The following is a 10,624-nucleotide window of genomic DNA, read 5'->3' as shown; positions in this document are numbered from 1 at the left end:
ACCTCCAGCAGACGAAGCATGAAGCTGGCTGGGTTCTCCTGAACCTCCAGCAGACAAAATGTGAGGCCGGACGGGCTCCTCGGGCCCTCCAGCTAACACTGAAAAAGGCTGCACAAACTGCACCTCCGTCCCCGGCTCCAAAACGGCCTGGTTTGCAGTCCCACAACAGCTTAGCTGAGCCTGATGGCTAGCATTTCCTGTGCAAACAGTCTCTTTGCAGCCGAGCTCATGAACCGGAGAAGCAGTGTCAGTTTAGAAAACCTCCGGAGAAAAAACATGAGGAGCCAAGATATAGTCACTCACTTGTGTTTGTGATACGGAGCGTCGGTGGTGCGCACGCCGCTTTTTCTTAGGAGTGGAAGATGGCGGAGCAATGGGTGGAAGTCCCTGATAACTCCGAGGTCCCCCGAGAGCCAGTCGAGTTCCCCGGAAAGAATGCTCGTGCTCCGGAATGAGCCACGGCTTCCACCGGAGCTCCTCCTCCAAGAGAGCGCAGAATATAGACTGGCGCTCATCGTCGTCCAAGTCTATGGTGTGCGGCGCTTCCTCGCGATGAACTGTGACAGGAGTATGGCGAAACTGTGATGAGGGCGTGGAAACTGGCGAGCTGAGAGGTGGTGACGCTGCGGCGAATCTCAGCGAACCGACACGAACACACTCAGGTTTCGGAGGCAGCAATGGTGATGACTGATTGTGGGGTTGTTGTGACTGGTGGGTGCTGGAAGCCATTTCCTGACTCGACAGTCCCTGAGCCTGCAGCATCTCCTTTATCCTCGTAAAGGCAGCAACTATGGCAGGTGAGTCCGGGAGCTGGAGAAGGCGGGGATCCCTCTCCATAATAGCTTCAGCAACGTTAATCATTACCAACTTGCTCTTCAAATCGGGCGCTGAAAAGATGCGGTCGAGGATCGCTTGGATCCGAGCAGTCTCCTCCAGACACTCGGTGAGAGCAGAATCCGCTGGGTCCATGACTGGTCGGTTCGTACTGTCACGGCGGGGTGCGCCGATGTGTGTGGAAACAGGACCCAAAAGCAGATGATGACGAGGAATTGTAATGATTAACAGAAAGATGAACCTTTAATGCGATGACGGCAGGGAAATGAACCAAGAGACCAAAAACAAACAGGCAAAACACTAAGAAACAAAATACTAAATGGTACTGAGACCAAAACCTAAACTATGACTGTGGTGGAAAAATAATAAACAAAGACCATGACTAAGACTAATAATACATAACAGATGAAAACTAGAACTATGACTGAGGTGAGGTAAACAGGCTAAGACCATGACTAAAACTGTGACCCTGGTGAGATAAACAGACGAACCGACAATGGCATGAAGAAAACAAAAGGCTTAAATACAGACATGAGGTGATCAGGGGAAGTGGGGACACATGGGGGAACAGCTGACAGACATAAACCTAATGACAGGACCAGGAGAGAAAGCTAAATACAATGAACAAAGAACACATGACATTGTCAAAATAAAACAGGAAATACTAACAACTAAACATGACAACACAACTCAACAGACCCAACACGTGATGAATAAATACCAAACCCCAAAACATAGAAAACCCAGGAACAATAACCAATAACTGCCTAAACTAAAGGCAAAATAGGAAATAACACAAACTAATAACATATCAAAAAATACAAAGAAAACTCAGAGTGCTGGGTCGGAGACCCAGCCTGTGACAATAACGCGTTAGTCCCAACACTGGTTAAGAGTCAACTTTACCATCAACCTTACTTGGGAACCACCAGCATATACAACCATCATGCTGTGTAACAACTTCAACAGCACATAGTCGTGGAGATTACATCTGGCTTATTTTCCAGTTGAATGCAGGTGGAACTTTGGAAAGGTTTAGACTGCCTGATTCAAACCATTCAAACCATAGCTGCTTACACCATTCAATAGTTGAATACAGAGATGCCCCCAGAAACACAAACTGGGACGTTCATCTCTGAGATGGTAAATGGACTGGTTGTCATGTAGTGCTTTTCTACTCTACATATGTACACAAGCACTGTATGCAAAGGGACTTGATTGTCTCAGGTTGAGCAATTTGGGATACCTGGATCCAGGCTGTATGAGAGGCTGTGTGAGAGACAGAATGATGGCAGAAAGGGCAGGGAAGGAGGATGTGAAGAAAGAGCATTGGGTTAAGGATTGTCCCAAAAAGTCAGAAACTGACACTGACTGTCTCGGTGTTGGTAAGAGTAAAGACGCTCAAGCATCACAACAAAAGGTTCCAAGATGGACACACACACACACACACACACACACACACCATCATCATCATCATCATCTCACATCACTGCTAAAACTGCTAAACTTCCCTGCTGCTGTTTCCCAGTGACGCTGTGTCTTCTATGATAAGATAAGATAAGATAAGATAAGATAAGATAAGATAAGATAAGATAAGATAAGATAAAACTTCCCATATGGAAAAGATATATATAAATCTTATAAAGTTTGTATCTGCCTTGTGTGAAACTTGTATGAAAAGCATATAAGAGTGAAAACAGATATAAGATCCCTTGAAAAATTATACAATGAAACTTGTATGTTTTGGATACTTACTAAAACAATATATGAAAGTAATGAGAAAGTGGCCACTTTCATGAGTTAAGTCATATAAGGCTTACATGATTTACTCATGAAAGTGGCCACTTTCATGAGTAATCACATATAAGTTTTTACTATTTCTTTTCCATATGGGTTTATTAATCCCTCGGGTGGGTTCCTCTGGGAAACTCGGTTTCCAAAAGCACAGCACCGACAGAAGTTACAGTTACAGAATATTATATATATATATATATATATATATACACACACATATATAAATACAGAGACATATATAAATAAAATATACAAAGGGGATAAATAGAATAAATAGGAATAAAAATAAAAATACAAGTGAATTGCACATTTCAAGTATTGAGGTCTATTGCACTGTTGACTATTAACAAAAGTATTGCACAAGGTATTGCACAGTGAGGTGAAGAGTGTCCTTTTCTCTGCCACTGTCACCAGAGTGTCCAGCTTCATGTCGACCACAGAGCTAGCCTTCCTGATCAGTTTCTCCAGCCTGCATGAGTCCTTCTTTGCTGTGCTGCTCCCCCAGCACACCACAGCATAGAAAAGTACTCCAGCAACCACTGACTGGTAAAACATCCTCAGGAGCTTCCTGCAGATGTTAAAAGACCTCAGCCTCCTGAGGAAGTACAGTCGGCTTTGGGCTTTTTTATACAGGTGCTCTGTGTTGCATGACCAGTCCAGTGGTTCTAGTGCTTCCTTGTGTTTTTTGATTTCTTTACTCAGTTCTTTGTTGGAATTTTGGACTTTCAGGACTACTGAAATAGTCACTTTGAGTTCACTCTCTCTGCATTTGGGTCAACAAATAAACAATTCACAAGGCAACATACTCAACAGGTTTACAATGTGAATAAGGATTTGTTTAAGCATGCATTTCTCTTGTCACCTTGCTGTCCTGTCAGCTTGAGAGAAGATTATAGCTGTCAGGTTGAGTTTTGACATGTAAACTTGTTGATTATCACTGTGTCAGGGAAAGAGGGTTTGAATACACAACTGAATATAATGTTGGAGATGGTTAAATACGACTTGGATGTGCCACTGTATGCATGAGTGGAGACTCCAACTGACTGCTGTGCTTGTTGTTTGTGATTAATGTGTGTAGCTTGCACAGCACGCACACTTGCACGTGCACACACATGCCTGATTACATATAAGCAGGCTCACTACAAGTGACAGCACATGTGTTTGAGGGAGCTGACGAACAATTTCAGAAACAATTTTATCGAGAGAGAGACAGAAAACTGGAAAGGTGTGAATATGTGCACTCAAGGTGATTCTTGCCGATAAATCTAGAGATTTTTACAGTACCCATGACAGTGTTCCACATCTCTTTGTTTCCCAAACCGCAAAAAGACAAGCAAGATGAGGGCTAATAGTACACTGAAAGAAAACCTGTCCATTTTCATCCATTCAGAGTTAACATTGTTGTAAAATGTCAAAAGTTTAATAATCTGTTCTCCTTCTAAGCAGGCCTGCAGGCATGAAAGCAATGTTGAGCTATGTTACTGAGAAGGAGAGCCTCTCCAAATTACAATTGGCATCAGAAAGACACCCGTATGGGGCATGTAGTTTTGTTAGACAGTATGTCCCTTTCTCCAAAGGACTGCAGTGATTCAATCTATTTCAAAGTCACAATCAAAGAAACAAATGATTTTATTAGCATGATGTAATATAGCTACAAGTGGATACCCAACTATGACACTTTACCCTACTTGCCTACTGGTGTTGGCCAGAGGGGCCGATGGCGCGATATGGCAGCCTCGCTTCTGTCAGTCTGCCCCAGGGCAGCTGTGGCTACAACCGTAGCTGCCTCCACCAGTGTGTGAATGTGAGAGTGAATGAATAGTGGCATTGTAAAGCGCTTTGGGTGCCTTGAAAAGCGCTATATAAATCCAATCCATTATTATTATTATTATTATTATGCTGCATGAGAGGTCCGCTTTTGGTGCTGCATTGATTACAAGGCTTTGAACAAAGAACAAAGATCATATTCCCCAACTGGGTCTCTAGAATTCCATGTTGAAACTATTTCCTTCCTTGGGTTCATGATTGAAAATGGACTTGTGAAAGCAGATTGTCCCAAGGTCCAAGCAGTGGCAGACTGGCCAGAAACCACAGCTTGCAAACAGCTACAATTTGTTTGTTTTTCCATTAGAAACTTTAGTAAAATTGCTTTACCGCTCACAAGTCTCACCTCTCCTGAGGTCCCTTTTTGCTTGAGTACGGAACAGGGCTGGACTGGGACAAAAAATCGGCCCGGGCATTTTGACTGGAGACCGGCCCACCAAAAATGTGACGTCATTAATGGATAAAACCGCAAAGGATTCTGGGAACTTGTGGCAAGAGGTACTAGCGCATGCAGGCTTTCAATTGAACTCAGTTACACAGCGATAAAAAGAAACACAAAAAATGGCAAGAAGCTGTTGTATTATTAACTGCAATAGCCGGTGTTGTGCCAAAAAGTGATTGTCTGCCAAAAAGTGATTCCCGGTATTTGCAAAGAAACTGATTGCTCGTATTTAAATTGCTATAAGTAACTTGTTGGGCTATAAGTGAAACATATGTCAAATGCATCCCTCATGGATGACATAAAGTCATACTGAGCTACAAACAACATTAGTGTAACAAGGTAGAAGCCGCAATCAGTCTTTGGCAGTGACTTTTATATAACCTTTATTTATGCCGTAAAAAAAATCTAATTAACACTAAAAATGTCTTTTGTAAGAAGTAGTTGGACAGCAGAAATGGCTCAAATATTACAATAGTTCTGTAAAAATATTTAAAGTGGGGATAAAGGACCGGATTGGTTATAATGTAAGTACAATAACACAGAGTCGTAAAGATACTTGAAAAAACAGATAATATTTTTAATTCCATATATAGCCCCTTTGTAAACGCTGTTCACCGAAGTCTATTTACCAACATACGTAAAGATATTACACTTAAAAAATACACGCAAACATTGGAAATCAGTTTTTGGCACAACACCTGTTGCATGACTGCCACGGGAAGCCGACGGGTAAAGAGATCGGTTGTTATTGGATTACGTCATGGAAGAGAAATTGTTTAAGCCATGTTTCCGAAGTAACGAAGGGGCGACGGATGGCCTGGATATACCAAATATAACGTCCCAGAACACTCCAGCTCACATGTTAGTCTGCTCCAAGCATTCCCACAAAGGTCAGTGTTTTGTAGTAGTTAATCCGTCATTTTTCTTAACATAATTGGTGATATAGGTTAAAAGTAAGTCTGGCGCTGAACAGAAATTGTCGCGCTATGCTCCTTTGTTTATTGTGCATAAATAGTGAATTGTCCTGACACAATATTGTGTTTCGCTTCTGTTATTACCATGGTACATTGACAAAAACATACTTTTATTCACAGGATAAAACAGTTGTTTTGTATCACTAATTGCCCAGTACGATTAAAGCATACAATATTATTGTCACTGCTACATTTCTGTAACGAACCAGAAATTATTTCCACTACTAATTAATTACCGTTGAGCTCAAAGGTTATATTAATACACGGTTAACGAATGTGTATTTATGAAGACGATTTGTGAGACGAACAAAGGTAAACTTACCTTTGTTCGTACGATGGTCTTTCGGTGCATTTCAAGGTCCTGCACCCATCCGTCGGTAAACTGTACCTGGGCTTGTTGCAGTGACCTGAAGTTACTAAACTTCATGAGTGTATGCACTCACTCCAAGAATCGTATAATTATAAATCTGAGCATGGTGAAAGTTGGGCAGCACGCTGACGTCTTTTGTCCCTCTGTGTGCTCGTAAGGGTCTGACCCTTTCACTCCTTTGATTTTTCCTCGTATCTTTTCGTTGTCTTTTCGTCGAGTCTGTCTTTGTACGGACCGGCATTGTTCTCCGTCGTTTTGTACATCCCTTTTTTGGGGGGCAAAGAAAAACCAAGAAGGTGTTGGAACCGGAGAATGAACGTTTTGCGGTGCTGCAATTGTAAATGCTTGTATTTGATGCGGTACTTGGATTGTTTTGCCACAAGTTCCCGGCATGCAATGCGCAAAGTCACGTGGTCTGTCAACCTCTATAGGAAAAACCATAAAGCCTTTGCATAAAAACAACTGCTTTGATGTACACTGCCTTGTTGGTATATATGTATCAATCTAATAAAGTTAAACCTACACCATTCTCCCTATTCTGGATTTTAAACAGTACATAGCGGAAACAAAAAGACTGCTTGGTAGAGTTAACCTCCTGAACTATCTACAACACATGGTAGAAACCTGAAATTAAGACCAAGAACACTAGAGGTGAGACATGATCATTAATTAATATTAAAATTAACAAATGACAGATTTAGGGATATTTTCATAAAGTATTTATTTACCAAAACAATAGAAAACAGCATGGTAGCACAATATATTTTGTTAACACAGCAACCTTTAAATATGAAAGGAGACAGAGAAAGAAAGGTGAGAAAGAAGAATAAGAATAACACTTAATTGAGTTTTTGATGGCATTTTACACACAGTACTAATACAGTATCTAGAAAATATGGGAAAATACTGGCATCATATACAGTACTTCTGAAGAAATTATATGGGACCCTGAAAAACAGGACACAAGTGAAAGGACAAAGAACTGTGAATGGCAATTGATGGACTTGCTCAGATGATCACAGTACTGGCATTTTTATTCCACAAAGGAATTAGAGGAATCATATACACTAGTACTTACGTTGATGAACTTAAAAAGTTGAATGGTCTCGAACCTCTTAAACAAACAATGTATGATCAGACCCTGACAAACAGGACAGAAAGGAATAAAGATTAGATGAATATTAAAATCTATAAAGGACCGATTATAATTGAATTGTATCACCAAATACTATTCACTCACCAATAAAAGGTCACCTACAACACTTCCACAGCAGCAACACTGAACATATCTTAAGACATGGAAACCTTTAAGAAGTGAAAGGACAGACACTGAAGGTTGAGAAAGAATTGTACTTAATAGATTTTTTCAGACAATGACAGCACTGGTATGCTTACTCTAGAAAAATGGTTGAATCATATTCCATATAGTACTTACTTAAAATGAACACACTTCAGTCCTCCTAAAATGACTGACAGCATCTGAAATGAAACAATGACAGATTAAGACTGTAAGAATATATGTTTATAAATGCCTAATACTCCAATCTCATATTTATTCTATCTATTAAGATGGACAAATTCTAAGCATTTACCAATCACTTGACTTGTTTGAAGTGAAGGTAGATACTAAATGTATTCATTTAGGCAATAACAATAAAGCTGAATTTAATATTAACAATAGATAATTAGGAATGTTTTGCTCATTTTTATTTCACCTCACCAGGTTACAAAAGGAGCTTTCTCAGCAGGTCACTCTTCTCAGCTACCCTGTCAATGACCATGTCAGAGTCCAATGACATGAGAATGCCCTTTTCAGTGGCCATCAGCATAAACATCTCCAGCTTGTTTGCAGACAGGCTGCTTTGGAGTCTGCTTTTAATGAACTTGAGTGTAGAGAATGTTCTTTCACAGGCAACCTGAGTGAGGGAGAGGGTCAGCAGGTACTTGTATGCCAGCCCAAGGAGACGATAGGCATCAGACAGCATGTTGAACCGCCTGAGTATTTGATAGCAGCACAGTGGGCAATTTTTGCAAGAACCACAGCTTTCGGTCACAATTTCACTTTCTTCGTCCCATTCTTCAGATCTGTCCTTTGCTGTTCTGGTCGTGTACTCATCTACATGTGATGTCTTAAGCCTTTCCCACTGTTCAGCAAAACGTTTCAGTTCTGACTGAAGGTTATTAACTGTAGCCCTGCTGTCAAATTTAAGAAGACAGGCGCTGAGTTTCTGAAATGCATTACTTGGAAGAGAAACTGTTCTGACTAGTGATGGGTCGTTCGCGAACGAAATGGCTCTTAGAGCCGGCTCTTTGACGTGAACGACGCGAGCCGGCTCCTTATCGCGAGCCGTCACGTGAGTTTTTTTTTTCTTTCTCTCACCCTCTCTCTCGCACTTTTTTTTCCGCTTCACTCTGCACGCGAGCCTTGTGCTTTACGCTGGGCAGAGGGGGGGAGGGGCGGTAGTTACACTCAGTAGCACAGGAACAGAGCCAGAGAGAGAGAAAGAGAGGCAGGGACAACAACATTAGAAAGGTATAGTAATCATCCACAACTATTTTCAGTTGCAGATGTTAAAGGATTCAGAAAGTTTATTCATGTAGGTCCATATGACAGAGAATGTGCATCTTCTGTTTGTTTTCATATTATAATTTATATTTAATTGTGTTGTGGTTTGCAGTGTTTTGTGTTGTTTTCACTTTAAATTTGTAAAAGGAAAAAGCTGAAAATTTAAATAGTTAAAACTTGAAATGTGAATAGTTGATTTTTGTATTATATTATTTATTTATTACATTTTATGTGGAGTGAATAAATAAAAGTATATTTACGGTGGCCCCTACAGACAAAGCACATACAAACTTCAAATCACGTATGAACTCTGAAGCATGTACAAACTCCAAAACACGTAAAAACACGTACAAACTCCGAAGCACGTAAAAACTCAGAAGCATATAAAAACTCAGAAGCACATAAAAACTCAAAACACGTACAAAAGACAACAGAAGTGCTCCAGGATGCTGGGCGCAGTGTTGAGCCTTTGTTATCTTGTGGCTACACAAGCCAGCAAGTACCAACGACCGGATTTGGTGTGTGGTAATAACAGGTAAATGAACTATTTTTTAAATTATTTGAATATATATATGAGTGCCTGTGTATAAATACACAAACAATACACACATGCTTTCAATTGTGTAATTTAAGTGATCTAGTAGCTCTGCTTTGGAAGCTCAGTGTCACGGTCTGGCTGGGGCAGACCGTATGTGTTACAGAGGAGGACTCAAACGCAGACCAAAACGTGGTGTGGATTAACAAAACAAGCCGTTTATTGAGGTTAGCAACGAGGGTACAAAATAATAGGGCATCGGTGAAAACTAAACAATAACCTAAACTGGGAGAACTAATAACAAAACATAAAAAACCTTAACCATAGTGAACTGACATGGGTACCTGGAGATGAGACATGGATGAGCAGACGACCTGACAATGGCATGAAGAAAACAAAAGGCTTAAATACAGACATGAGGTGATCAGGGGAAGTGGCGACACATGGGGGAAAACAGCTGACAGACATAAACCTAATGACAGGACCAGGAGAGGAAAGCTAAATACAATAAACAAAGAACACATGACATTGTCAGAATAAAACAGGAAATACTAAAACATGACAACACAACTTAACAGACCTAATATGTGATGAATAAATACAAAACCCCAAAACATAGAAAACCCAGGAACAATAACTGCCTAAACTAAAGGCAGATAGGAAATAACACAAACTAAATCACATAACAAAATGAGACAAATACAAACATGAACTCAGAGCGCTGGGTCAGAGACCCAGCCTGTGACACTCAGTTCATGCTAGAAATGTGTTTTGGAGTTTGTACGTGTTTTGTCTCTAGGGGCCACCGCATATATTTATATATAAACATATATAAATAAAACCACTTTTTTTTACGTTAGTAATTCCTTTTGTGCATAATTTTATATTATTGTTAATAATAAATTAATTAAAGCAACAAAACAACCTGAAGAGCCGGTTCGGAGCCGAAAGAGCCGGCTCTTTTTAGTGAGCCGAACCGAAAGAGCCGGATCTCTAAAAAGAGCCGGAAATCCCATCACTAGTTCTGACCTGGCTAAACTTCCTGGGGTCCAACCATGCCAAATCGGCAAGAAGAGGGCCATGTATGACAAATCGTCTGTGGATTGCTTCAATAACTGTGTCCAGGATGATGTTGTGCACTTTCACCTCATATGATTTCTCAGCATTGATTTGCAACTCATCTTCAGGCATCTCTCCGGCCATGCCTTTTCTCTTTTTGGCTCTCTTTTTAGGTAGTTCAGCCTCCACTTCCATGTCTGTGTTGTTCTCCCTCTCCTCTAGTTTT

General features: G+C 40.6%; 1 long non-coding RNA gene across 1 annotated transcript; it reads right to left on the bottom strand.

Annotated features, from left to right (window-relative positions):
* Nucleotides 1–6,940: 6,940 nt before the first annotated feature.
* Nucleotides 6,941–8,382, bottom strand: LOC113012417 (uncharacterized). The gene is made up of 4 exons (XR_013903579.1): nucleotides 7,674–8,382; nucleotides 7,317–7,379; nucleotides 7,164–7,186; nucleotides 6,941–7,019 (listed from the first exon to the last, which is right to left on the bottom strand). It is a non-coding gene; the product is annotated as an uncharacterized LOC113012417 (long non-coding RNA).
* Between the last annotated feature and the right edge of the window lie 2,242 nt (nucleotides 8,383–10,624).

This window comes from Astatotilapia calliptera, chromosome 19 (genome assembly GCF_964374335.1).
Source record: "Astatotilapia calliptera chromosome 19, fAstCal68.1, whole genome shotgun sequence".
NCBI classification, from domain to species: Eukaryota; Metazoa; Chordata; class Actinopteri; order Cichliformes; family Cichlidae; genus Astatotilapia; species Astatotilapia calliptera.
The sequence above is the reverse complement of the archived record's forward strand: the minus strand, read 5'-3'. Positions and strand labels throughout refer to the sequence as shown.